General features: G+C 36.1%; 1 long non-coding RNA gene across 1 annotated transcript in view; it reads left to right on the forward strand.

Annotated features, from left to right (window-relative positions):
• Window positions 1–1336: 1336 nt before the first annotated feature.
• The window catches only part of LOC106850012 (uncharacterized), a 63327-nt gene continuing 36699 nt past the window's right edge, over window positions 1337–27964 (forward strand). Inside the window, exons 1-4 of the long non-coding RNA XR_015803049.1 lie at window positions 1337–1477; window positions 2100–2181; window positions 7105–7259; window positions 20800–20881. This is a non-coding gene — a long non-coding RNA (uncharacterized LOC106850012). The remainder of the gene's footprint in view (window positions 1478–2099; window positions 2182–7104; window positions 7260–20799; window positions 20882–27964) is intronic.

A 27964-nucleotide genomic window follows, 5' to 3' on the forward strand; every position in this document is an offset into this window, starting at 1 on the left:
CGCAGTGTAAGCTGTAGCTCTGGAGAGTGAAAGTATGTGGGTACAAGAAGTAGCAGCTCTAAGGGAGTGTGAGAAACTATAAAACCGGAACATTAAAAGTAAGAAATTTGAATTTAAAAAGAAGAAAAATGTACTTCACCCTCTTTCCATTAATTCTCAGAAAACATCTTCCTCGATCTCTCATTCAGTATTTAGTGCCACACAGGTTGCAGATAAATTAATTCCTTCACTTCAAAGTAATAGAATGCTAAGCAGGACTTAAAAAGGTGGTTTATGTTCTACTTTAATCATTGAGTTGCCGCTTACTCTTTTTGGTTAAACACATGTCAACAAATTTATTAAAGGTCATTGATTGATTGATTCATCATTATCTCATTAATAATTAATTTTTAATGTTCTTCAGGATCATGGCTCCTTAAATTTGATGTGTTTATTCATTTTGGGTAGGGGCTTGTGAAATGCCCCCTATTTAACCTCTATATTTGACATTGGTAAAAAATGACACAAAGTTACTACTTATTCTGGACCTCTTACTTGGAAAATAAAGTAGCCTGCGATCATTGATTTTAGTTGCTATCTGTTAGTAATGGAAATGTTCATAAGTAAGTTTCGGTGGGTGAGTGGCTGAAATTAGCATAATTTTTAAAGTTAGAAGGTGCTGACTAAGGGATAATAGGATGATTCTTATTCCCTGCTCTTTCAAAATTCACCTAATTCAACTGACTTCAGACCCTCTGTAATTACTCATGGATAGTTTGATGTTTCTTGAAGTTAGTAGTTAGATCACAGGACTGAAACACAGATAAAGATCATCAATGTCTGTGAAACTTGTGACATAATTGTTGTGTTACACAGTCAGGAACACATTACTGTGATGCTAATATATTTTGCTCACCAGTTTAACAGAGTTTAAGGTATTGAAAAGTGACTTTTACTTGTATTATATATTATAAACTGCTTCTATGCAAAGTCATATTCATTAAAAGGATAGTTTTGATAGCATATATGCTGAGAATTAGAAGAAAAAAGACTTCGTAGTTGGTACAGCACAATGCATTAAAGAGTTCATACAAGTTAAAAGGAAGTGATTATGATTTTACAGCTGAGACAACTTCAATTTGTTTCCTTATTATAACCATTAACAGTGTGCTAGCTACTGTTTTTATGGGGAGAGACAGAGCTCTGTTTTCTGTAATACTTTTCCCTGGTCTGCTGTATGTAGCAGAATACTGTGTATATTCCTAATATTAGAAAAAAAAAAACCTGCAGGAAAAAAGAGGCCCCTTTCCCAGCCTTTTAGAAATGAATTCTATTCTTCCTTTTGCTTCAGAACTCCACATGATCCTGTAAAAAGTATCTGCAAAGAGTCATAATTTAGTCATGTGAATGAGATTCACTGAGGATTCGAAAGCTGCACCCCTGGTATGAAGACTTTTGGTTACCCGTTATCAGCATCACCAGCACATTGGAACACTAGGTGAAAATATGGTTTCACTTTATCTACTGTGTGTGCATCCTCTGTGTTTCTGTTCTGCAACTAAAAGTATTGCAATTCAAAGAAGTCTTCTGAATTTTATTCAACAGATTTTATCACTGTTGCTCCTCTTGAACTGCATGGAACATCCTTAAAGGGAATTTAGAAAGCATCTTTATTGGATACTTGTTGCAGATGGGAAACTGAAGGTCATGTGTCCTTTGTACTTAACCTTTTGTGACTGCTGGCAAATTAATACTTGAAGAAGAGCTCTATTTTAGCTGAATGATTCTTCCTTTTCTTATGTTATCTTTGTGTGGCTTTGAGACTTCTTTTCCTGCTTTGGTGGAAATATTATAAAGTTGAAACAGGAAAACTTTAGAACAGCCTTAAGAAAATTAGAAAAACTAGAAAACGCCTTACAGTTTGAATCAGAAGGCCGATTAGTTGCCCCATGTGGGAACATTTTAACAGATCAGATTGTCTGGAGTAGTTATTTTAAAATATAGTTCTGAAATGACTGACATCTAATTTGCATATATAATGAAGATGCCTCCAACTAGTTCATGGTAAAAAATAATTGAGTTTTTCCAAGGCTTCAAATTTTTGGCTATTTCATTTACAGAGTCCAGCTTAAAACAACCCTACTTAATGAAGAGGAAACTGAAGAGTCATAAGTGGCAAATATTTTGGAAATTTTCATTTTGGTGAGTTTGTATGTGAAAAGGAGGTTAGCGTTATCAGAAAAAACCCTGAAATTTATGATAGAACTCTGTACCAAAATCACTAAGAGATTTATAAGTTATAAGATCACTTTTTTATTATTATACAGATTTTAAAAAATAATAAAACAGCCTCATATTACAGGAATGAGTATTTCTGAATTTAATTATTAATATTTAAAATAAAAAGAAGCATGCAATTCATTTGAGTGCATTGTATAGATGTTGGCAAACCATTATTTTAAAAGGATTATTACATACCTTGTCTGTAAGTGCTCATTTCTCTGACGGAATTTTAGCTGATAACTGGAATGTTAAATTTTTTGTCATTGAGAAAAAATAATTTTCAAATAAAGTATAATATCCTTTTGTAGCAAGCATGAAGAATCCTAGCTGTGTGTGTTACCATAACACAACTTTATTAATTTATTTGTGTGAAACTAGTAAATAGATTTTTCATTTAAAGTGCATCTCTACAGAAACAATGGACTACCAAAATTTAACAGTTAAACAATTAGCATTATAATAATATTATTTATAATTATATTATCCTCATACTTTTAAAAGAAACTTTTTCTTATTTAATATTACTTTCAAAATTGCCATTATAATTTTTAAAAATAACCTTTTAAAATTTTTTATTAGAATTTGAGCAAAGAAACAGCGCTAAACTGTTCACATTTGAATGGCAAGCAACTGTTTTCTTCACTGATACATAAATACCTATCTTTTCCTCTCTAAATTGAAATTTGAGCATGTAAATACCAGAAATGAATGACTTCAATATTCAAGCTTATAGTACTTGTGCACAAAGCAAGTACTAAGGGCTGTTTATTGGAATCTTCTGCCAATAACAGACTTGTTTATCTCATGTCATGCTATATGGTTAAGTTGTATTACTTTTTTATGATTGGTCACTTTTCAATATGGACATTGCTAAAATTGTTATTGTTAGCTCCAAGTTACTCTGTCAGGTTGATGGTCCCTCCTGTCTGCCTTGGATAGCAGAGGTGATAACATTCTGCTGTTTGACATCTGCCTGTATCAGGGCTGCACAGAACACTGCTACTGTGTGCTGGCATACCAACAGAAGGAGCACAGTAGTAAATAGTGCCTTTACACTATTGTATGCAGTGCTGTAAAGCTTTCAGTGATCTGTTTTAAGTCTGTGCAAAAGTGTCTTGGTTTGGACAAATTTGGGAGGAAACCTCTGAATGAGGTCCTTCTAGAAAAAAAGAAAAAAAAATTGGAGAGAAGTGGAAAAAAGAAAACTGTTTATTCAACAGGCAACACACCTCCCAGCACAAAATGAACAATATCAAACAGCAAAACCTCTCGCCGTTCCGAAGAGATAACAGATTTAGAAGAGTTTTTTCCGTGGCTGCCCGGCTCACTCAGTCTGCTCTCAGTCCCTCCTGTGCTGGGAAATGCCCAGGCCAGGCCCGCTGGGCCACAGGTGTGAGCTCCCGGTGCTCTTCTGGGTTTTCAGTCCAGAGCTGGTTCAAACAGTTCCAGGAAAACAGAAAAAGGGGAAAAAAAAAACAATCCAGGGGGCTTCTCTGCCTCAGCTAGCCAGAAAACTAACCAAGAGCAAAGGAGAGCTCTCTCTCTCTCTCTCCACCGCAGACAGCACAGTCAGTCTCTGATAACAAATTCTGCACTTCTTCTTCCTCCCTCTTCACTCCTGGAACCAGTCTTAAAGTTGCAGAATTTAATATTCAACACCAACAGAACAGACGATTTGGGGATATAGGCATCATACAGTCACCCCAAGACAAAAAGGCAGCTATTGAAATTCAGAAGGGACATCATCTTGTCTGTGCATTGTACATTTTTTGTTCCTCTTCCAGTCTATTTAAAAACAGCGGGGATTTTGGCTTGTAGTTAGGCTTGTAGGGTTTTCAGCTGGCTCCTCTTAGAGCAGGTATTTCCCTGATGTACTTACTGGCTTCCTTTCTAAATTTTGTAGATTGTAAAGATTGTACATAAAGTTTGCAGGGTTCTGCTGTGGTTGCCCGTCCTGTTTCAGGCTTTCAAATTCTTTGCCGTGGTGATATCCTGAAGGATGGCAGCATAAGAAGCATGTAGATATGAGAGTCAGACTCCCTCTCTGAAAAGATGGGTCATGACAATTACTGTAGGAAAGGAGGTTGCCAGAGAAGCCTTGCTGATAAGATTAGGAGTAGTGCTGGATTCTGGCTATGTTAGCATGACTCACCTTCACAAGCTCTGTTATAGTAACACTGTAATTCACTTTTACACAGAAAAACATGAAAAGAAATAAAATCAGCTGATCAGTCTAATTTTTATATTTATATACTTCACCTCTTATATTTAACGGTAAGAATATCAAAAAACATAAGAAAATTCTTTATATAGGAAACAGTTGATACATATTTGTCAGGTCCTCACATCCAAATTACAAATGAAAGGATCCTTTTAGTTTCTGTGCAACATACAAGCTGTAGATTTCAAAGCTTGTTGCAAGACTGTGAAAGAGGCAAATTTATACTGAGAGTAAAATATATTGTATAGAGAAGGTGGCCATGTCAGGTTTTGATCTCTTTGTATGCCAAGAGCTTTCTCAGTCTGAGACACTTAGACATCTATTTACCACTAACTCCAAGTGATATCCAGGGCCAATTAGGAGCCCTGACCAAGGTGTGTACAGAGCATGCTGAAACCATGGCAATGAGATTCACACAGAACATGATGTGATGTCTGCTTTTTAGTGTCAGATATCCTTTTCTAAGCTTTAAGTTAGAAATCAAAATTCCCTAGATGCTCACTGACCTGGATGTAAATGGGTATTGAGTCCTTTGGGCTGCAGAGTGGCCAGATGTGGTACAAGCTGGGTTACAGTTCCAAAAATTAAAGGAAATTGTATCTTGCACTGCATACCTGAAGAGTCCTTGTTCTCAGTGAAGCCTTTATCTTGTCCTATATATCCAGCAAAATAATCTGTGAGCTTCACACATAATTAACTTATTGTGTTGTCAAATCCATAATTTTTAAAGAAAGCTTACTGTCTCAGTTTCCAGCACTCTTCAATAGAAGTGACTTTCCATAAATACGATTAAAACAAAAATAGACTTGCATTATCCTAGTAGAATAGCCCCCAAATCCCAAAATTCTGGCTAAGCATTTTTGTCAAAAGACTGGCAGTAGCACTCTTATTTATGTTATGAAAATTTCACTACTTATCACTTTAAACTACCAACTCCACATGAAACAACTGCATTTGATGAGCAGCCAGTATTATTGCAAATTATCATAACTTGACACAAGCTGACTTAAAATGAATGAAACCCAAGCCAGAGTTGCCTTACCAGACTCGGTAAGCCTGATGCACAAAATCAATTCAAAATGAGAGTTCCACAGGTTATGACCGAAAAGTGACAGGCAAAATAGGCTAATTTTTAATCTACATGATTTTGGCAAAAGAATTATCTAGAAAATTGAGTTTTAGCCCAATTCTTACTGCTCGAGCTTTGAGGATTAAGTACAGACAAACTAGCATTACTGGAATCTTCAAACTTTATAAGTAATAAAATACCACAAACACAGAATTCTGGGAAAGAAAGACCACCTTTTACATGGAGGTTTTTTTTTTGTGTTGTCCTAATTCACATTTACTGTTTACAATTGCTTAATTTTAGGAAACTTCAGTCTGAAAAAAAAAAGTTAATTTTGAAATCCTTTGTGTCTATAGACATGTTAACTGGTAGTACAGATGCTAGTTTGTTTTTTTTCTTTTCTTTGATACAGTAGTGCTGAAATTGTCCTCCTTTCTGGAATGAAAATTAATCCTTTGTGTGAAATAACAATAGCAAATAGAAAGACAGGTAATTATCTCCAAAAACATGAACTGATTTGTTTGAAACTGAACATCTATGGACTAAGCTATATCAAATTTAGACAGTGCTTCTGAAAATTGTGGATGTATAGTAAATCACTAGCCTGAGGGCATGCAAAGCCTGAAAGAACAAAAGCAATGTCCCATTTTACCTGTAACAATCTGCTAGAAATGATTTTGTAAGTTGCTGCAGTATTTTGGATTGTAGGAAGAATAAGTAGTGCTTGGCATACAGTACAGTGCAGAATTCTTTATCAGTTGCTTTAATAGGAAAGAAGGTAATCCTTTGTGAAAAGACTCTCATTTGTGAAAGTGAAATGGTTAAAGTGTTACAAAGTGGATGATTATTCTTAATTTTTGGATTACTGTAATATGGCAGCTCTGTTATCTAGCAAATCCATATGCAAAAGACAACTGACCAGAATATTAAATATAACCTCTAACTAGATAAAAGAAGCCCTGAGCTCCATAGATGTCTTTTCACAACTACTAGAGCTAAAATAAGTCTCAATTAGTGAAGAAAAAACTTGCTGAGGGTTTTTGGGAGAATTGTAATAGAATGTGAATTCAATGAGGATTAAGTCCAAATTCTGCAAATGGTTTTAGGAGTAAGAACAACATATCCTGAAATCTCACCTTCTAGATTTAGCTGTCTGTGTGAAGTTGGAATTCACAGCTTCAAATTTGACTTAGGCACGTTATCTTCTGGGTGCCAAGAAACTATTGGCATTTTTCCTCTAATGTATGATGCAAAGCAGCAGGCTGGGGTCTGTGCTATGAACAGAGCAGCTGGTGAGGGCAGAGGGCACAAGTGGTGTGCACCCAGAACCTCCCCAAATGGAGGAGCCCACACACTGTCTGGTGTCCCCTTGCAAAGGGCTGAGCTCGCAGGCATAAAGCTATGGTGGTATCAGGTGGGGGACAGACTCTCCACCTTGGAGTGGTTTTGGGCATTAGTCACTAGGCATAGCAGAGAAACAGGATCTGATGCAAAATTTGGAATGCAGTTCCCTTGTATTTGGATCTGAAGGTTTTTTTCTCTGTATTTGCAGAAATCCTGAATCCTCTTCGGCATCACATCACAGCTTTTGCACTAGGACTGCAAAAGGTATCTGCTGACTGGAGCCACCAGGCTGGTGGGCTGAAACACTAATGGCTGCAGAGAAGGGATTAAACTTAGACTCCATTAACTGCCTGTAGTTAGAAGGTATGACTTTGGGCTGGATGGATTTAAGTAGTTTACAGGAGACCTTGTGGTAGTGATAAAACTGATGTAGTCATTTCTACTCTAACCTTTAAAACTGGCGGCATGTTAAACAGATATTATATCAAGAAGAAGAGAAAATTAATCTGTAGCTATTGATTAAAGTTTCTGCAGACATGAAAGGAACTATAAAAGTAAATAAATGTTTTTTATTAAACCTTTGTCCTGTTAAATGACAAGAATCTACATTCAACTAGCATAGTGTGATTTACTCTTATGGTAACAAGAAAACTTGAGGCAGAAAGTAATTTTCCGCATCCACTGAACTTGCATTCATGTGAAAAAATCTAATGATTGTAATAGAACTACCTGTGGGAGTAAAATTTACTGCAGAGTATGAAATGTCCAAGAAGGTTTAACATATGCAATGTAATATTATTCAGGTGTTATGGAATACCAGCTCACCCTATGAGGTGTTGTTTGCTTTCTCAGTACTTCCACTGAAGCTTGCAAAAAATGCAAGTTTTTGTGGAGTTTTCAACCTCTGTGTGCTCAGTTCAGAAAAGAACTAAAGGCTGCAACTCTTCTGTAGTTGTTAAAGTAGTGCTAAGTATATTCAGATGTGCATTAAGAAAACTTGAGTGCAATTTTAAAGATATTCACTTTATTATTTAGTTAAAAAGAAGTGAGCTTGAATTCCTTTTTCCCCCCTTCCCCCCCAGGATTTTACCTCTAGCTATGTAGAGATATCTGTTATACTTAGCATTAAGTTACTTAGTGATTACATGATCGCTTCCTATAGCTCTGCTGTGATGGCAGTAATCTTCAGTATGGAGGAGGTCTTTATTGCTGTTTTCCATGCATTTACATCTTAAGGCAGCAGTTTTATTGATTTCATCAGACCTGAATATTAATGCTGACTGTAAGCCAAATCCTGCCTGTCTGACATGCATAGTTCTAGAGAACTTTAGGGAAGCAACAGTATTTGGCCCTTTCTAATTTTAAAACCTTTGACCTTTTCCATGTTATACATCTATTTATTTATCTTTATTGTACTTCAAATAGGCATGATATTGATCCAGTTGACTGTACCAGCTACAGGGTCATTGTTGTACAGATTAAATGGGGATAACTCAAAGAGTAGACTTCTCCACTGAAAGACAGTAATTTTTGCCTTAGATTTATATGCACTTCCTATATGATACATTGAAAGTGCCGCAGAATAGAGCGTGTTACTGCTGTAATATTTAACGATTATTTGTGTAACAAGATATTTATTCATCTTTTATACTTATTTTTATATTATTTATAAAACGAGTTTGTTTGCAGAAACCATTTTTGCTGGTCGTATTCTCTGTCCACCTGCTGAAGCCAGGTATTGTTAGTGTTGCTGTATCTCCTGGTCATGCATTCCTAGTCACAAATTCACAAATCATGTTTTTATATTTAGACATTTCCAGCTACACAGATCAAAATAAACAGAAACATTCAGCACTGAAAAAATCCTAGCATATGTGACCTCATCTTCTTACTCCCCATGACTGATAAGGATGAAGATACATAATTGGGAATAAATATACATATGCAAGATGGGTCCCTCCAAAAGTGAGGCTCAGACACAGCCTGTGCAATAGCTTCCTCTGGATCCCCGGATTTCTAGTTTCTGGGACCTAGGCACACAACTTCCAAGGCTGGTACAGGTCCCCAGGTCCTCCCTCTGCACAGGTGCAGAGACACACAGACACCTCCACTGTAGATCCCTCCAGCAGCCAGTCTTAGACACTCAGTCTTTTCAGTGACTGGCTTGTGCATCTGGTCTCAGATTGTTACACACACACACACACACACACACACACACACGGACACAGACACACAGACACACACAGACACAGACACAGACACAGACACAGACACACACACACACACACACACACACACACACAAACTCTCTCTCTCCCTCTCTTAGTTGGTCTCTGGACCCCGAGGTCTCTGGCAATCAGCCTTGACCTCTGGGTCCTTCTAGTAGCTGTCTCCCGCACAGACCTGCATACTCAGATGGACCCCAAACTTGAGTTCACTTCCATACCCGGCTGCTAAGCCGTGTATCCTGTTCCCTGACTTGTTCAGTCTGATGTTTGCTGGGGATGGCATGCTGACACAAAATCACTCACAGTGTGTGCAGTCTTGTGTCTACAATTACTGGCACCACAGATACATAGTCCCTTTGACCCATGGTCTGACTCTAGTTTCTGGCACTCAGATCCTTCCCACCCCAAGCACACACAAGTTCCTCACTAAGGTAAAGAAGTAGAAATGGGATTAAACGAGAAGATAGGACTGACTGTGGTGATGGTTACAGGGCATGGCCAGGCAGGCAAACAGAGCAACTGGAATATAGATATATGACTATTTGTATGTGAACATCATCTTTTATAACCTTATTAATCTATTTTGCTCCTTTTGCTCCTCCCTTAAATTTTTCATTGTAAGTCTTATGCAATGGCAAGAAATTCCTCCTCTTCATCCTATCACAAATCCTGTACCTCTCTCAGTCGGTGGGGTGTTGTCCCCAGCTTTACTTGGGTGATGCTCCTCTGGAGCTCTCCAGATCGAGACAGGGAGCAGGTGTAGGTGATCAGGTTATTGAATTTCCCCTGCCTGACCCTTTTTTCCACATAACCTAACAGTACAAGTGAACTTGCATCCTTGTCACATTGCTTTTGAATGTGAAAACAGATTATTTCAAACAGCAGAATAGGAGAGAGATGAATAAAAAAGCCAGATGAAAAAAAAATATAAAAATCTCCAGCAACAATGCATGTCAGTGGTTGATCTGCAACACCCCTGCCTCCCTACACCTCTTAGCAACAACAGCTCTCTTGGCACAGCTGACAGATCTGTGACCACAGCGGTGCTAATGGATACCACTATAATTCACAGGTAGTGTTCATGGGATATAATCTGCTCTGACACTATACCGTGTAGTGCATATTCCCTGTTCAGGAAAATGCCAGTTGCATTCCCTTCTATATAAAAATTTCAGCATCTCTATTTCTCCATGTAGGAAGCTGAAAGTCAGTTTGCAGCTCAAAGGTAGGATTGCATTACTTCAAATTACAGATCTCTCTAGTCACAGTCTTTGCTTAAAATAATCTGTGGTGAAATGGAATGAGCTATTTGAGAAAAAGTAAATATTTTTTTGCTGTGTATCTGCTCAGCTTTACACATAGAATCCCTTGGTGTCTACAAATAGATAAACTAGGAACATTGTTAGGTACATAATTTAAAAAAATTCAAGATTATAAAATTATCGGCTGAAAGAATAAAAACATTGTATATGTTGCATCTTTTATGCAGTCCCCCTGGAAAAGTTTTCAAATTGCTTTTGGTGTAAATCTGGCTAGAGGATTTATAGGAAAGAACAAACAGGAATGAATACTGTTTATACCTTTAAACTTGGTGATATTTTTCTGAAGAGTGGCAATAAAAGCATGATGACATATCATAAAAGGAATAAAAGGAAGCAGAAATACCCAGTGTTTTAAACCTATGTCTTTTGGCTCCAAAGGACTGTTTCGTATGAGGAAAAGGCAATGGTGATTCACAAGCACTAACTGTAGATTATTTGAGGTGAATTTTTGATCTTCCAGTGAGCATGACCACAGTCTAGTGACTTAACTTTAAAGCCACCTTATATGTTTTTAAATAGTAATATACTTCTGAATTTTCCAGCAATATTAGTTATTTATGATACTTTTATATTGTCACTGCAAATAGCTAACAAAATGCCAATGACTTTAACACTCCCAAATAATTTTTTTTTAAGTCTTCATAATATGCTGTATCCAGGTCTAATGCTAGAACATCTCATACGCATTTAAGGAACCAGTCTAAATGTCCTGAATTTCACATCTGACACCTTAAATGACAGCTGCTGAAATCAGGCTGAGAAATTCCTATGTATTCATATATATATATCCTTTCAAATTCTTCCTGTTCTGTGGTCTGCCAGTGTCTGAGCAGACAGTTTTAGAGGCTAGAATAAGCATCACATTTTTAACCAGATCTTTTACTTTATATAAATGGGACACATGGAGTTATGTCCTATTTCAGAGAGTGGGATAATAAAGATGGGAGTAGTTTCCTCTTTGTCACTGTTTCTCTAAGTCACATACTTCTCTGTTTTAGAGGCACTTAATCCTAGACCAGTTATCTAAACAGGTGTTATTCCAGGGATGTACCCCCAATACTTAACATGAAACAGTAGCCCAGTTCTGAGGTTAATTCTGCAATCAGTTGCAGTTGTTACATATTGTTTTGGTTCCAAAGGAAGTTTTGTTACACACAAACCAGATGTCCAACAGAGGATATTAAATTGGGAGCTCTAGTTGTGCACTTATAACAGTACAAGTTGAAGCTAATGTTTGATGCTTCACAGTATAGATGTGGTGATGGTGTTTCATCCAGGGACCAGGTTAAAGCTAGTCTGAAGGGAGCTCACACACCATGCAGGGTGTTGATGCTGGGTCACATCACCATCTGGTTTTGATTTACTGATCTTCCTGTTTTCAGTATTTTAAACAATACTTGTTTTAAAATATTACTTTTTAACTGTTATTTTTCTTCATTAAAAAATGTGCAAAAAGCTGTTTTTCTCTCAGCATATGAACACAGATGTGGAGATACTGAAAGCACAGCACTGTGTATTTGCTCGCTCCTGACCTAATCTGTAGCTCCTTTGACAGTTACAGAGATAACAGACAATCTTTGATGAATTTGTTCCTGTCTCAGTGAGATAGAAAGTCAATCCAACTCTCCATTTCTCAGTCCTGTGTGATAACAATTAGTGCCAATGTCTTGTCAACTGTGTGCTCATGCAGGCCTTTCATATGGCAGTCAGTGTATATTGAATGAAAACTGTTCAAGAAGAAGGTAGATGAAAACTGGGTCAATATTTTAGGGTCAAATATTTCAGTATTCAGTGTCAAACAAAGCCCAAAAGTGAATATTAAGTTATTTTTTCCCCAAGAATATGGAAGTGCTATATTTGAATTTTATATGAAGGTCATGCTGATCTAGCAACATTTTAAATGATCATAAAAATTATTATTGGATATTAAAATATAGGGTAGAGTACATATTTTGAAGTGATATCACCGGATACATGTGACATACAGTTGACCTATTGAACACTGTCTATAAACCCATTCACAAAGAAGATGCATACTGCAGAATGCAGCTCTTTAATTTTACTGTAAAGGTATAATGAGATCCAGGGATTTTATTTCAAGGTAAAGCAAGATAAATTCAAGGTTGAAAAGGAAAGTACATATTTCTAAAAGTAAAAGTAATTAATCTTTACCAAATCTTATCGAGGGAAGTTGTGGATTTTCACTGCCTGAAAACTTTAAATAAATCCACTGTCTTACAAAAGAGATATTCTAGCTAAAAAGGGAGATATGAGCTTATATGGATTATAATGGAGTATTTCTATGGTGTGTGAATATCAGAGGCTAGACTGGACGACTGTCATGGTTCCTAGGATTCAAAGACTATCAGCCTGTCTCCTACTAATTTAATCAAGATTTGTGTTCAAAAAAAAAGAGGAGAAAAAAGAATTTATCACTTTTTGTCTTAGTAGACAAGGATTTAAAGTGATAGATGTTCACTTTCAAGTTAGAGTTCTTTTATGAGCAAATGTTCTGTATTAACCAAGTTTGGCAGTGACAGGTTGCTATTCTGAGTTCATTAACAAAATGCCACCAAATAATTGCTAGGTTCTTCTGATGTACATAAGAATTTCAAGTTGCTATAATACTTTGAATTAATCAACAAACTATAACTGATTATTTGGTTTGTTCTTAGGTGGATGAGTAACAACTTTAACAAAAGTCAGAAGTCTTGCTATAATGCAGGAGCTAATAAGTAATTTTTGCAATAATACAATTACTATTATTATGTGTTTAAATTACAATATTATCATTTATGCATTCATTCTGCAATACTACTCAATCAGGTTAAAATGGGCTAATTAGATAAGGCTCTTATTATGATAAAAAGCAAAAATATTTCTGAGAAATTTATGTTACTGGACAATTTTGATATTAAAATCAGACCACATACAGAGGACCAAGAACCAAGTAAGGGTGTAGAAGGGAATATATAAGGAAATACTTTCCTCATACAAACAGTGTGTATGCATGTATAATATAACATATGTATACAGGTCATACATATGTAATATACCATTTGTAAACTTTCTACTTATTTTGTTCTAAAGAAGCATAGAAAAGTCTTTAACACTCCATCGAAAATTTCCAAAACGTTCAAAACAAATGAGAAGAGCTGACTCACAAATTTCTTTGAATACAATAGAAAAAACTCCCACTACTCCCAGGAGATTTCTTAGCAAAGGACAGTTTAGAGAATAGTCAACAGATTTGAACACTTGAAAGTATTGTGGAATAATTGAAAGATGGGGAGAGGAGAAGCATACAGACAGAAGCTTTTACCTTAGATTTGTGAGAAATGGAAACCAAAATATTCAGGGCATGTAACATGAAAAACATTTTTTATTTTTACTTATTTTCAAGTTTGCTAATATTAAAATTGAGACATTCTGCAAGAAGTGCATGAGTATTTACTGTTTGACTAGTAGATATATATTGCTAGTGGCTTTAGTCACAGGCTAACATTGAAAGAAACAGATTTTAAACTGTAGGAATGTCTTTGACACAGACAGCGTGTGATGCAGTCACATGTAGTTTATCAGAGCATCAGATATTACAACCAGTAAAGGCCAATACTATACATTGTAATGAGTATTGTATTGCAAGCATAGTTAAGCAATTTAAAACATCAACTAAAATTCCCATTGAGTTTTAGGATAGTCATGCATAAATTATTCTGGGATTTATAATTTTTTTCACAACTACCTGATTATATCAAAAAAGTATAATTGCTGGGTAAACTCAAAGCAGATTTTGACAGTTGCCAAAGGCAGGATCTCAGAAAGAATTTAAGTTCTTGAACTGGAAGAACAGCATATTTTGAAGTCTTAGTCTAAACCTGTGAGGTCCAGAGCTCCCACAGAGCTCTTTCTTATATTTGACAGGTCTGTAATCTGTAAGCACTTCAGTTCTTGACCTTAAAGTTGTCCAGATGCTTAAATCACTGTTACCGCAGTTGTCAGAAGTATCTCAATCCTGGTAGTTCAGCAATTCAGCCCTAACTCAGGGATCCAGAAACTAGGCACTACTGCCTTCCTCCTTTGAGGGGTATGATCTGCTAAGCCTCCTCAGACTTACAGGTTACTGAGCATGCAGTGATAGTGGCTGCTTCCTTTAAAAGCATACCTAGAGAATAAATCTCCCTTTTCACTCAGAGATTTGCTTATATTAATATGACAGTGTGAATCCTGGTTCATTTCCTCCTGTGCTGAAAAAAAAAATCTTAATGCTACTTATCTCTTTAGACTCACCAACTTGTTTGAGACTTTATGAACTTCAGTGCATATGTTTGTGAACAAAAATGCTTTTCACCACAGATACTAAACTTATGTCTCCATGATGAATTCCTAAATGAAAAGAACTAGGAAAAAAAGTTCAAAACAAGCTGACATGTAATGCATACAGCTTTTCTGAAGGAGAGAAGTTTTGTATGTTTTATCCAATGATGACATGATGTCAAATAAACGTGGGTAAGTCACTAGGACTGCACTGCATTCAGCAATGAGTTTGAACTCAGGTGGAAAATTGCTGAATTTGTGGTGAACTTGTGTAAACTATCTACTACAAAGATCCACGCTGTCAGAAGACTGCCAAGTTTCTAGCATAACTTTTATCTGAGATAAAAAGGACTTAAAAGGAAATCCTGGAACTATGGGGTGAGTCTGACTTCCATTCCTTGCAAAATGATGATCTACAAAGTGGAATAACATGATGAAGCACAGGTGTAATCTCATTGTGTTAGCTGCCAGGAAACGGAGTTCTATAAGAGTATGAGTAAGCAAGTGGATAAAGGAGAGCCAGAAGACCTAATGTGTATGGATTTGGAAATTAAAATCCTTGAGAAGCTTCTATTTAAAGGCCATATAAGAAATTTATTTGCTATTAGTGTGGAGAAAAACTAATGGCTTAATAGGATGGCAAGATGAAGGGCAGGCCATGGCTTAATTTTAAATCTCTTTTCAGGGGGAAAAGAGCATGGATCCCCATAGATCAGTGATGTGTGCATTTTACTCAATATTTTCACAGATGACCTTGAGACGGGGAATATTCAAGTTTGCAGATATTACTGAGGTATTTCAGGCAGTTAAATGTGACATTGATGGTGAGAAACTCTATAAGAAGATCATAAGAGTAAACTCAAGTATTGAGTAAAGAAATGCAAGATGATAATTTATGTGAGTAAATAGGAGGTAATGGAATGTAAATTATAGTTTAAAAGTGGTGAACTTGAAAGTGGAAGTTAAAATTCAGGAAGAATATTTTGGGCTCTCTGGCTGTTTTCTGAAATCATCAACTCAGTGTGCACTTTGTTCTCAAGAACAAACAAAATATTTGGCATCATCAGGAAACATATTGAGACTAAACCAAAAACAAACATTTTTTTTTCTCTGAAAAACATTGATGCACTTGATACAGTGCTTTTCTTTGCATCTTAAAAAGGCTATAATGTAGTCAAAAATGATGCAGAGAAATCAACTTCTCATGATTATGGGAACGAAACATTGTCTCATATTAAAAGATTAAAGTTGTCATAGAATCATAGAATGATTTGCATTGGAAAGGACCTTAAAGATCTTTTTGTTTCAATCCCCCCGGAATGATCAGAGACTCCTTCTACTAGGCAGGTCCCACCCAGCCTGGCCTTGAACATGTCCAGGGATGAGACATCCCCATTTTCCTTTTTCATCTCAATCCATTTTCCAGCCTGCATTTCGGCTGCGGATTGCCCCAGTGCAAGTGCAGAAATTTGCACAGACCCACCTCTCAGGTGTGTCAAGGTCTGTCTGGGTGGCATCTCTTTCCTCAGAGTGTTGACTGCACCACACAGACAGGTGTCATTGGTAAACTGGCTGGGCCTTTCCATTTTGGGAAGAAAAGCCTGGGCAGATGATAAATATTGGCAAAGTCATGAAGACTGTTAAGGCTGTTGTTATTCATCAAATCCCCCAGTACCTGAATAAACTCACTGAAACTAGCAGGATGAGAGCTCAAGAGAGGTAAAAGAAAGTAGTGCCTTACAGAGTGATTAGTGAGTTAGTGGCATGTGTTGCCACAGGTGATCGTGGAGATAAATAATATCAAGCAGGTTCAAAACTGGATTAATCAAGTTCCTGGGCAATATGTTGATAATTGGAGAGTGAAATCAGGGATACACTCCCTGCAATTCCTTCTGTGAAGAATTTCTTCTGAGAAGATAAGGATAGCGGATAGCAGATAGTAGAAGGACTTGTGTGTGATTGCTAAATAGTGCCTCCTACTTCTGCAGAGAAAATGCTGAGCTATGTTACTGTTTAGCAAGCTTGCACAGGATGATGATACCAGTGTCTCACCAAGGTTAATATAGTGAGTCCAGGGAAAAGGTAAGGAGGAATCATGGGAACCTGCATCACCTTATTCTCCACAGTCAATGGTGAATAATAGTTGAAGGATAATTTGAGGTAAATGTAACTATATAAATCCTGAGAGATTTTTTTTGAAGTGGGCTAAATTTAAGTTTTAAGGAGATACATATCCAGCTGATTCACTCTCCAATGTTTTCATGTTTGAAGAAAATAATATGAGGCAGATGGTTTAACTATAATATAATTTTGTACATATTTAATTGGTGGGGGAAAAACAGTCTTAATGAAAATTCTTTGTATATCTACTTATCTTTTTCCTGAGGGATGTATTTGTATTAATTTTAAAGGAAAAATTCAGATTTGTTAGGATAACTCCAGCTGTCTTCTGAAGACCCACCTATTATTAACATCAATAACTTAGATTTTTCTATAATGTTTCTACTTTTTCTTCCTAATTATTTCCATATGAAACTCATGTCTCTTGTAGATTTCATTCCATCCTCTTCTTACCTTCATTTAAAGTTTGGGTTTTTTTGATATGCCTCTTGTCTTATGACTCATTAATTTTTTAAAATATTAAATTAAAACCACATATATATAACACATTTGTCCCTGTAAATTCTTCTAACAGACTTCAAAACAAATGAAATTCACATTTTAAGTGCTAAAAAGAAAAACTGAATAGAAGGAATTGAGGTATGTTTTTGATATAACAGTTTCAAACAATTTACGTCAAAAATTCTAGTGTGCCTATGATTATTTGTTGCCTAACTGAAGTATATTTTCAAAATATCTTCACTTTATCTGGAAAAACTTGAGGAAGAAGATAATGTTTTGAGTGAAGTCAGCCATGCCAAAAAAGCTGAAGCAATATAGTTTAACATGGCATCTTTCTTTCAACAAACTTACTAACATGACCTCATCTCTGGGCCCCCAGAATGAATCAGAGAAAGCAGCCTTGAAGAGATTAAAACAAGCAGCCTTGAAGAGATTTGTTTTGAGAAGTCTTTTTAATATCAGTGTAGAATTAGAACTTTATAAAAATACAACAACACTGTAAATGAATCCTGAAAAGGTAGTATACTAGTTTCTTTTCCTATAAGATACCATGGCCATACTGGAAAAATTCATAGGTTAAATTGAAGAGGAAATACTCTCAGACTAAACACATATGAGCAAAAATGAATCAGTGAAACACCTAATGAGAAGAATCATGGAAACACACACTTCTTTAGGTGACATAAACAGCAAAAGAAAGGCTTGGATAAAGGTGTGTTTGTTGCTGAGTGGGGCAGGGCATCTGCTGTCACAGGACATAGAGAAGCTGAGGTACTGAATACTGCCTGTTCCTCAGCACTTACAACAGGACTGCCATTTTCAGAAAGGTGAATCTTGTAATTGCAAATGAATATCTGAAGGGAGGATGTGAAGAAGACAGTCAGGCTCTCTTCAGTTCTGTCCCACAAAGCTACAAGAGGCAATGGTCACAAACAGAAATACACAAAATCCTGCTTAAACATGAAAACCAGGTTTTTTTTACTGTGAGAGTGACAGAACTTTTGAACAGGTGCCCAGTGAGGTTGTGGAATCATCCTCAGTAATACTCAAAAGTCATCTGGATTTGGCCCTGACCAACTGATATTTGATGCAGAGTATATTGCATTTGATTTTGGATAAATGTAATAATTGATTACTTCCATAATTTGTTTCCCAGGTCCTATTAATGCAGTAGAGCTTGTAAAAAGGGATCTCAAATTAATGTTAATGACAGCTCAGATATTTACATTAAGCCATTTTGGGGATATGTTGGAGAAAACATGCTGTGATTCATTTTACTTTATGAGTTTTAAAATTATTCAAGGTCTGGATCTTTATTCTTTTAGTTTCACTCAAGTTTTCATCAATTTTGTGTTTCTACTGTGTACTGCACTAGGATCGATAGACAATTTGAAATGTCTTTTGTAATCTATTCATTATTTCATGCATACTGAAGGCATCTTATATACAGGAAAGGAAAGGCTGTATCAGTATTTTGAAATGATATTAGGATTTCCAGTCTATTAGGAAATCAATAACACAGATTTTGTGAAAAAGAGCTCATCACAGAAGAAATAGTGCAAAAATTAATTCCTAACAAAGCATAAATCCAAACAGGCATGGTGTGAATTGTTAAGAAGTAGATAAGTTTTTTTACATGTATTATCAGAATTTTAAAATGCATTTTATCTCTTTCCAGCTTAGGAGGAGATTTTCTATTTTTGTCATAGATTAAACAGGTACAAAAAATTTACTTGTATGCCCAGAAATTTTCTTGGTAGCCTTTATGATTAGGCCCACTATCCAGGGAGTATTTTGTACTTGAAAATGAAGGGACAATCAAAGAATTAAGATTATCAGTAGAATATCTACATTTAATTCTTGTCTCTATTGAGGACTTTTTGCATAATGTAGAGGAAATGATTGTTCTGTGATACAATACCTCATCTCTAATCTTCAGAGGGAAGAATGCGTCTGCCTTGTCTGTAAAGTCTTTGAAGCAGAGACTGTCTCCTTGAATGCATTTTCCAGCATAAAGTACAATGGAAGCTCTGATTTGTGCGAGAGCCTTTAAGTGCTACTGTGATACGAATAAATAATAATTAGTAACAGATGTTTTGTCTACTTTCTTTATGAAGTATAAGTTCATGAAAGAAAGCAAATTTTCCCCTGTAAATTGAAAATAACTCAGAGGTCAAATTTTAGCTGTTATTCTAATGAAAAATGAGATTCGCCTAAAGCTGTTGATAAAGAGTATATTTTCATAAATTTCTCCTATTTCCTGTAAGTTGTATTAGAATTATTACTGTGATTTTAGAGTTTGAGCACACAACAATATTAAAAGCCCCCACAGACTGCATTTTTTCCCTTTAGCTGTACTATAAAGATGACATCAAACCTTCCCCAGAGTCTTGAACTACCTTATTGCTTTAATAAGTAAGAAATAACAAGATTGATAAAAATTTCAGTGAGATACTTATGCTGGGAGAAATATCAACTAGTATCTATCAAGCATTATTGTTTTAAGTAACAATGTTTTGCAGAAAGTCAAATTAAGGTAGATTGCATTTATTTTTATGTTGGCAATGCTTTAGTGCATAGACCTCACTAATTTTAAGCAAGAAGAAAACTTGAGTTAATTCCAACAGTCTCACCTTATTCTTCCTGTCTGAGGATAGAATCAAGAATACAAAAAACCAAATTATTATAATGATGTTTTATTTGTGGTTCAGTGACCTGAAGGAAGGGAACTGCTGTCTCCACTGATATCACCTCATACCTTGTCAAGTTTTTATATTCTCTTTAAATTTTCTGCTCATCAAGATAAACAAAGTCAAAGGATTAAAATAAATTTATGTTCTGATACTTTCTAAATTGCTTTATTATAAATATATATGTTTCAGATTTAGAAATCAACTTTAATATATTTGACAATGAAAAAGGATTGAATCTCAAGAGAAGGATTTTAGAAGAATTTACTGAGTAATTTGCTTGTTTGAAGTACACAGATGATGGAGAATTGTAAGTGAACCACTTTAACTTTTAAGTATTTTTTATCTGCTGATTTGCTGAATGCATAGTGTCTCGTATCAATACTAATTTGGAAATGAATGATTTCAAGGGAGGAATTTACAATCTTCTACCATAGGCCAGCAAGAATACAGAAAGGAAGAAGCTGTCTCCTTTGCATATATAGAGCAGCTAAATTTATATTGAGTTAGCATTATTCCCTGAAGTTCTCCTGCCATCCTGTGATATCTCAGGATCCTTATTTGAAGAAGCAGAGCATTTGGCTATTTCCATGAATGTTAAAGGGACAGCAAATTAGAAATAAAGATTAGAACCAACAACAGCTTTATTAGAAGAAATGGCTATGACCCCCTCCTATCCTTCTTGTCATTAAAGTCTCACTGTCTTTTGGATTCTTACTTACAGCATTCTGTTTCTCTGGATGTATTATGCTGTGAGAGCTGGGCGACTGGGGGTCGAGAGTGGATTGCCCCTGGTAGACAATGAGGTAAAAATCAATCTAAGACTGTGGGAAACAAGATGCTAAGAAAGGAAACATCTGGATAGTTTATGGAGAGGAGAATGGAATTGTGGGAACGATTATGTTAATGTGGTTGCACCAAATAAGGTAATGTTCTTAGTTCTTGTTAATGATTGGTTAGCAATATTTTACATATAAGGCAACATAATTGTTTATTAGTTCACTGCCCTCTGGCAGTGCTGTAACAGTCTATATATTGTTATGCTTACCCCATTACGGGTCTTTGGAGATTGTTCTATATGGTGTGTGGCTTATCCTTTTGTTAGTGCTTACTAAAATTGTTTTTTGGGCAACCTCCACTGATCCTGCTTCTTCCGTTTACGACATTATGCTGTCTGTTTTAAAACATTTTGCATTCCTCCTAAGTTAGGAAGTGTAGGATATCTCTACTTCACATCTTTCCACATGCATGCACTTTCTCCAACACTCCTTTATGTTTCCCCACCATTCCCATTAATAGTAATCATCAATTCATTTTTCCTTCCTTAAACTCAAATGTTAGCTGTGAGAAGCATGCTCTAAATGTCAGCAGTCTCTTTGACTCAGTCTCATTTTCTTATGCTGTTTGCTAGTTTTGCTTATATGAGAATTGTTCCATCTAATGCTCTAAAGCTCTCTTAGCCAGATCCTCATCAAATGTAAATTTACTTAACATCATTGGAAGCATTGGAGCTGAAAAACAGTCTTCTATGCTTCTGACTCTTCAGAGTGTAATAACTGTATAAAATGCAGAATCAGAGAATTGCTGAGGTTGGAAGGGGCCTCTGGATATTTTCTTGTGCAATGCACCTACTCCAAGCAGTCACCTAAGGCTGGTTGATCAAGGCCATATCCAGACAGTTTTTTAATATCTCTGGGGATGGGGACTGCAAATCCTTTCTGGGCAAGCTGTTCTTATGTTCAGTCAGCCTCAGAGTAAAAATATGTTCTCTTATGATGCAATAGAATTTCCTGTGTTTAGTTTGTGGCCATTTACTCTCAATTATTTCCAGGGTGGCATGAACGAGAGCCTGGCTCTTTCTTTACTTCCTCCTGTCTGGTATTGGTAGACACTGATTAGATTCCTGAGCCTTCTGTTTTTCAGGCTAAGCTGTTACAGTTGTCTCTGCTTTTCCTCATAGGCTGGTTAGTCCAGTCCCTTAATCATCTTAGTAGCCTTTCACTGGACTCTCTCCAATATTGCCATATCTCCCAGCACTAGACACAGCACTTCAGGTAAGGCTTCACCAGTACTGTACAGAGGGGAAGGATCACATCCTGTGAGCTCTTGGCAACACTCTTCCTAATGCAGTGCAGGAAGCTACTGCCTGCTTTGCTCTAAGGGCAGATGGCTGACTTGTGTTCAGCTTGCTATCCATCAGTGTCATCCTCCAGTCACCTGGTCCCTGCACGTTTCTATGGTGTTCTTCCATATGTCTTCCAGATGTCTTCCCTTTGCTGAATTTCATAAGATCCCTGTCAACCCATTTTTCCAGCTTCCTGAGCTTCCTCTGAATGACAGCATAACTTTTCTGGTATTATCAGGTGCCCTTCCCAGTCTTGTGAATTATACATAATTGCTGGGGGTACATTCATCTATATAATTAAAAAAGATGATAAACAGTGTTACCCCGGTGCTGACCCATTGGGTTTATCATGAATGGCTGACCTCCAGCTGGACTTCCTTCTCTGATGATAAGTCTTCAAACCTAGCAGTACAGACAGTTTTCAACTCACTGTTCATTTATCAAGCACATATTTCACCAGAATTTCACAGGAGACTCAAGTCAAGATAAACAACATCTGCTGTTCTCTCCTTGGCTACTGAATGAGTCATTTCACAGTAGTCAGGACCCTGGTAAAGCTGTGTTGACTGAACCTCAGTCACCTTTCTGTCCTTCATGTCTAAAAGTGGCTTCCATGTTTAGCTGTTCCATCATTTTCCAAGGGTTTGAGGTGATCACTTTGAGGTCCTCCAAATCTTCCTCCATTCCGTTCCTCAAAATTGGAGTGATATTTTCTTACTGCAAGTCCTCAGGGATCCCCCCTCTCTTTCCCCATTGGCATGGCCTTTCAAAGATAACCAAAGTGGCCTTACAATGATGTTGATCAACTCCCTCAGTGCTTCTCCACAGAGGGTACTTTCCTTGCTCCAGATTTTCCTGTCATTCTCAGGGCCCTGGGATTCTTGTAGGCAAATATTCCCATTGATGACTGAGGCAAAGAAGGCATGGAGTACCTCAGCTTTTTACGTCCTTTTTTACCAGGTTCCCTACTCCGTTGAGAAGTAGGCCCACATTTTCCCTCCTCTTTGCTGCTCATGTATCTGTAGAAGCCTTTGTTTTTACTCTTTACATTCCTCTCCAGATTTAGCTCCAGGTGGGCTTTGACTTTTATGACCACATCCCTGCATAGTCCCTGTGTGACCAAGCATTCAATAGCTCTATATTCCTGGGTGATTCAAATTTTCTTCTATTTTTTGCATGCTTCCTTTTGATATCTGAGCTCAGTCAGAAGCTTCTTGCTAATCTGAGCAGGCCTCCTGCCATCTTTGCTTGATTTTCTGCAGCTTCTAATTAAGTGCTCTTGGTCTTGGAAAAGCTGATCCACAAAAATCAAACCACTCTTCTGGATCCCTCTTTTTTCTAGGACTGCTGCCAATGGTATTCTTTTGAGCAGAATCCCTGAAGTGTCAAACATCATCTTCCCTGCCTGGAGAAGCATATATTCTGTAGCTACTTCTATAAGCTAGTCTCATCAACTCTGTTTTATCCAGTCTATGTTTAAACTAAAAAATACTAATAAACTAATTATACCACTAATTATAATAAACTAATTTATTCCACTGCTGCTAATAGTATTTTAATTGACTTTTCATGTTAAAAGTATAAAGCCTAAAAATCCCAAAATCTCACTGTATCAAGTTTCTGCTCTGCGAAATAAATGAAAAGAGTATTCATTATTTCCATGCTACAAAGAGGCACAGTTTGAGAGGAAGTTAAAGCTGTGTTGTGTCAGACATGCTATAAGCATATGTTAAAAGAGAACTTGTAGTCTAGACCTTATAAAGTTCCCAATACAAGCCAACAGAGCAAGAATAACTAAAGCGTCTTCTCTGCACACTTGCAAGATAACAGCAACTCACATTCAGTTTAGAATCCAGCTTTCCAGCTTTTTAGGTTCTTCCTGTCTTCAGTATATCATGTTTTCCCTAGTAAGCATTTCCTGTGCTAATATTTTTCCCATTCTAAATGCCACAAGTGGCAACATTTGTACCTTTTATTGTTTTCTCTTTGTTCTATTGCTTGTTAGAACTCACTGACAACAAAGTCTTTTAAAGATTCCTTTCTTTTTTTCTGCTTTCTTAAACTGATTTCAGATGGTTTCATTACATCCTCTTTGATCATTCTATATAATTCTTCCCCTTCTTTTGCACCTTCTCATACTCTAGTTGGTGCCTCCTTACACTGCTCCAACAGGTGAAGCATAAATAATATTTAGAAAATTAATTCTCTATATGCTATGGTCTAGATATTCCAAGAACTGGAATTTCTTTTGCAGTAGAAGAGCTATTTTTAATTTGATGTTTATGAAATTCATAACAACAGTTGAATTGGCTGTGGTTTTATAAATGAAATATATGAAGACCTCCTATACCACTAGCTGATCTAACTGTCCTTAGAGTGCCCTTATGTTTTCTTCCAAATACTAAGGCTTCTTCCTACTTCACTCTGAGCAGACATAGTGATAATGAAAAACCCTTTATGCATATTTAATGGCATGTTAAAAGCCTGTTGAGCGGTAAGAAAAACACAAATTGCTTCAAAACCCTTATTTTTTGTTATTTGTTCTCAGAAGTTGTGGCTCTAGCAGTAAAACCATCATGTCTCCTTATCACAGTGTAAGTCTTCACACTGGGGAGGCAGTGTAACATTTTGGTATTTTGATCAAGGGGTTGATGGCTTCCTGAGATAATATAACAGATTATATACCTTTCCACTTGTGGATGCGCTTAACTGGGGACTCCATTGGTCTTTGTCCATAACCATAATAATTGGACAGTCAAGTTGTAATAATCTCCAAGCTATCCCTTCTCATTACTACATTTTTTGATCTGTAGATGTATTTAGAACACATAAACACATAAAAGTTCCATGCCATGACATCCACTTTTAAGATACTCAGATTTCAGTTTTGGTTTCTATCAATAATTTCATATGCTGTTATCTTCTTGAGAAAAAAACAAACACATTTTTACTGTACAGGTTTATAATTCCCCAGGCTCTATACAATAAAGTGGATATATTCCCAATAATCAGATTAGACTGTCTTGATCTTCTGTTTACAAGATTTTTTACCTTGCAAAGCAGTTCAGTATTTTCTAGTAAAAGTTAACTTAATCTCAATTTGTGTAAAATTTCTTGATGTGTTTCCTAAGCCTGTTTCCTAGCCTTGCTAACATCACAGCATCTTTTTATTGTCACTTCATTATCCTCATGTTTTCCCACAACAGAATTTAAAAACAAGAATATGGCTTCAACTCAGCCCTAAGAACTAGCAGTGCTTATCTTTATATGATGACAGCAGCATAATTTAATGGTTATATATTACTACATTTAGTTTGTATGTAATAATTCAGTTTCGTGACTTTGTAATCTCTTGTTATGGAATTGTAAATATATAATGGAAAAAAATTCTGGTCCATGGACCTTTCTTCAGGTATTGTGCTCTTTCATGTTTTCCCTAATGTTTTGTAAATATTTCATAAGGAAAAGTTAGTAATTTTTCTTTATTTTTGATAGAAATCACATCTGAAGCTGACCTATTTCACATTGTTAGGCATTCTTTCTCATTTTGTGTCCAAGGTGGTATGCATGAACATAAAAACGTGTATTTAGTATGTCTGACATAGTGACTGTGCCATAAAACTAAATCATGCAGTTCGAGGAGATTGCTATATTCAAAAATCTGTTAGAGATAATGTATGTAGAGATAACTGGAGGAGAGGAAAGGATACTGAAAGTTGTGATGCATCCTTTATTGACTGATTATGAAATAGTGCATTCCAGAATGACTACAGTAGCATTTGCAAAGCTGAAGTAAGACATATCACTGTGTCATTGATTTAGATATTTACATTTTACTTTTATTAGTAGGACAAGAGTATATTTTTCAATTATAATGGGAATTGGCTCGGTACAATTTTGATTCTAGTTACAATTATTATCATTCCAATGCATTGCTATTGCTCAACTCAGAATTTTAACTCTTACTTTCAATGAAAATAGATGTAGTTGAAATCTCTGCCTTTGGTAAGAAGGAAAAATATTGTAAAACTATGCAATGTTATATTTTTACTAATGCTTTATTTTTTTAAACTAAAAGAATATGTCACCTTTTTGTGATGGGAATACAGATAAATTTATACTTGCATTTTCATATTAGGATATGCAAAGGCTGTGCTGAGAACTGAAGGTAAAAGCCATGGCACGCTAGTGAATAGACTATATTAGAGATAAGAATAAACTAAAGGGTGTCTCCTGGCTTTCTTTCCAATCTTTTCTAAAAGTGAAGCTAAACTGGAGTTATTGTTGCCCTCTAACTGTGCTAGAGCTGTTAGAATGTAGTGTGAAAATGCTTTCTGATGAGAGTTTTATAACTGCCTTTTTCAGACCAGTGAAGAAAATGTTAAAAATAAAAAAGAAAGAAAAACCATAAGAGTATTCCACAAAAAACATCTGGATGCTGGACCAAGACCTGACTATCTATGTTCTATTTCTGCCTCTGAATGTCTGACTTAGTGACTCATATAACCATTTTAATGATCAACTCTTTTCTATTTTATTTACTTTAAGTGAGAAATAATTGTATCAGGGACTGTTTGGTAAAGTGTATGCTCAATGTCTTTAAATAGGATTATAATTTTAGTTAAGGCTTCTCTCCGTCACTCCAAATAAATCATCACAAGAACTTCCTATTGAGCAATTTGTATTGTACTTCACAGATGAAAGCTAAAGTGGTGTTCATACCAACTTTGATTATGTGCTAAAGAAATTAATGTAGCATTCCAAATCCTGGGGGGAGGAGGGGAAAAAAAGATTTTAAAGTACTTTCTTACAGATTTTTAAAATCTCTTCTCATGGTTGCACAGAACATAACTGAAAGTTTGCTATTGATTGAGGTACCTTGGTGACATGGGTGACCAAGAGCTTCAGCTAACCCACAATTCCTTCTGGCTGTTTCCCATGAGACATGAATAGAGAAACCTAACAGTCTAGCGAGTGATGGTGAATGTAATTTCTGATGGAAAGAAAAAAAATTTATAATCCTTACTAGCTTATACATGCAGGGGAAATTCTGATCAGTACAATTATTGGAGGTATAATTGTAGAATGGAAGTGTGTGCACTTTAGATGTTTCCTATGTTGGGTGGTTATTCTGCTTTTTTTCTGCTATTTGTACTTGCTGAATTGGTTAAAAAAGAATGATCAGCAATGTAAGAAACAAATTGCACTTTCCTCAGCTGAACTGCATGGAAAAACCCCAGAGACAATCCAAACAAGCCTGGCATGGTCCCCCAGGAACCTATAAATTCCATTGGCCTTTTTAAGACTGTCTTCTCTGGGGAGCAAATCCCTGCAGCTGCTTTTAAGAGTTGAGGGTTAAAAGCATTTTTGTTGCTGAGAATGCACATTGGAGCACATGTAATGCTTTAATGTGCATTTTAAAGTGAAAATACAATACAACTTTTCAGAACCCTTGAAAAGAATCACAGATTTGCTTCTGTGGTTGAATGAATTCAGAAAGGTACTTTCAGGCAGAGCTGACTGACACTCTGAAGATCCCTTCTAGAAGAAATTTTGATATTTCAAAAAAGTTTTCATTTTGAATGAGAATGAATTTAAGAACTTCTTTCATTTCCTTCACTGGAAAAATAACTGTGAAAAATGGAAACGCTTTGTTTTGGTTTTGAGGGTTATGTTTGGGTTTTTAAAAGGAATTTGTCAATTTCTACACTTAAAAGACTATTCCATGGGTTGCTAGCTATTAGAAGAAGTCAAAGAATTTCCA

This window comes from Sturnus vulgaris, chromosome 4 (assembly GCF_052056855.1).
Source record: "Sturnus vulgaris isolate bStuVul1 chromosome 4, bStuVul1.hap1, whole genome shotgun sequence".
Classification (NCBI taxonomy): Eukaryota; Metazoa; Chordata; class Aves; order Passeriformes; family Sturnidae; genus Sturnus; species Sturnus vulgaris.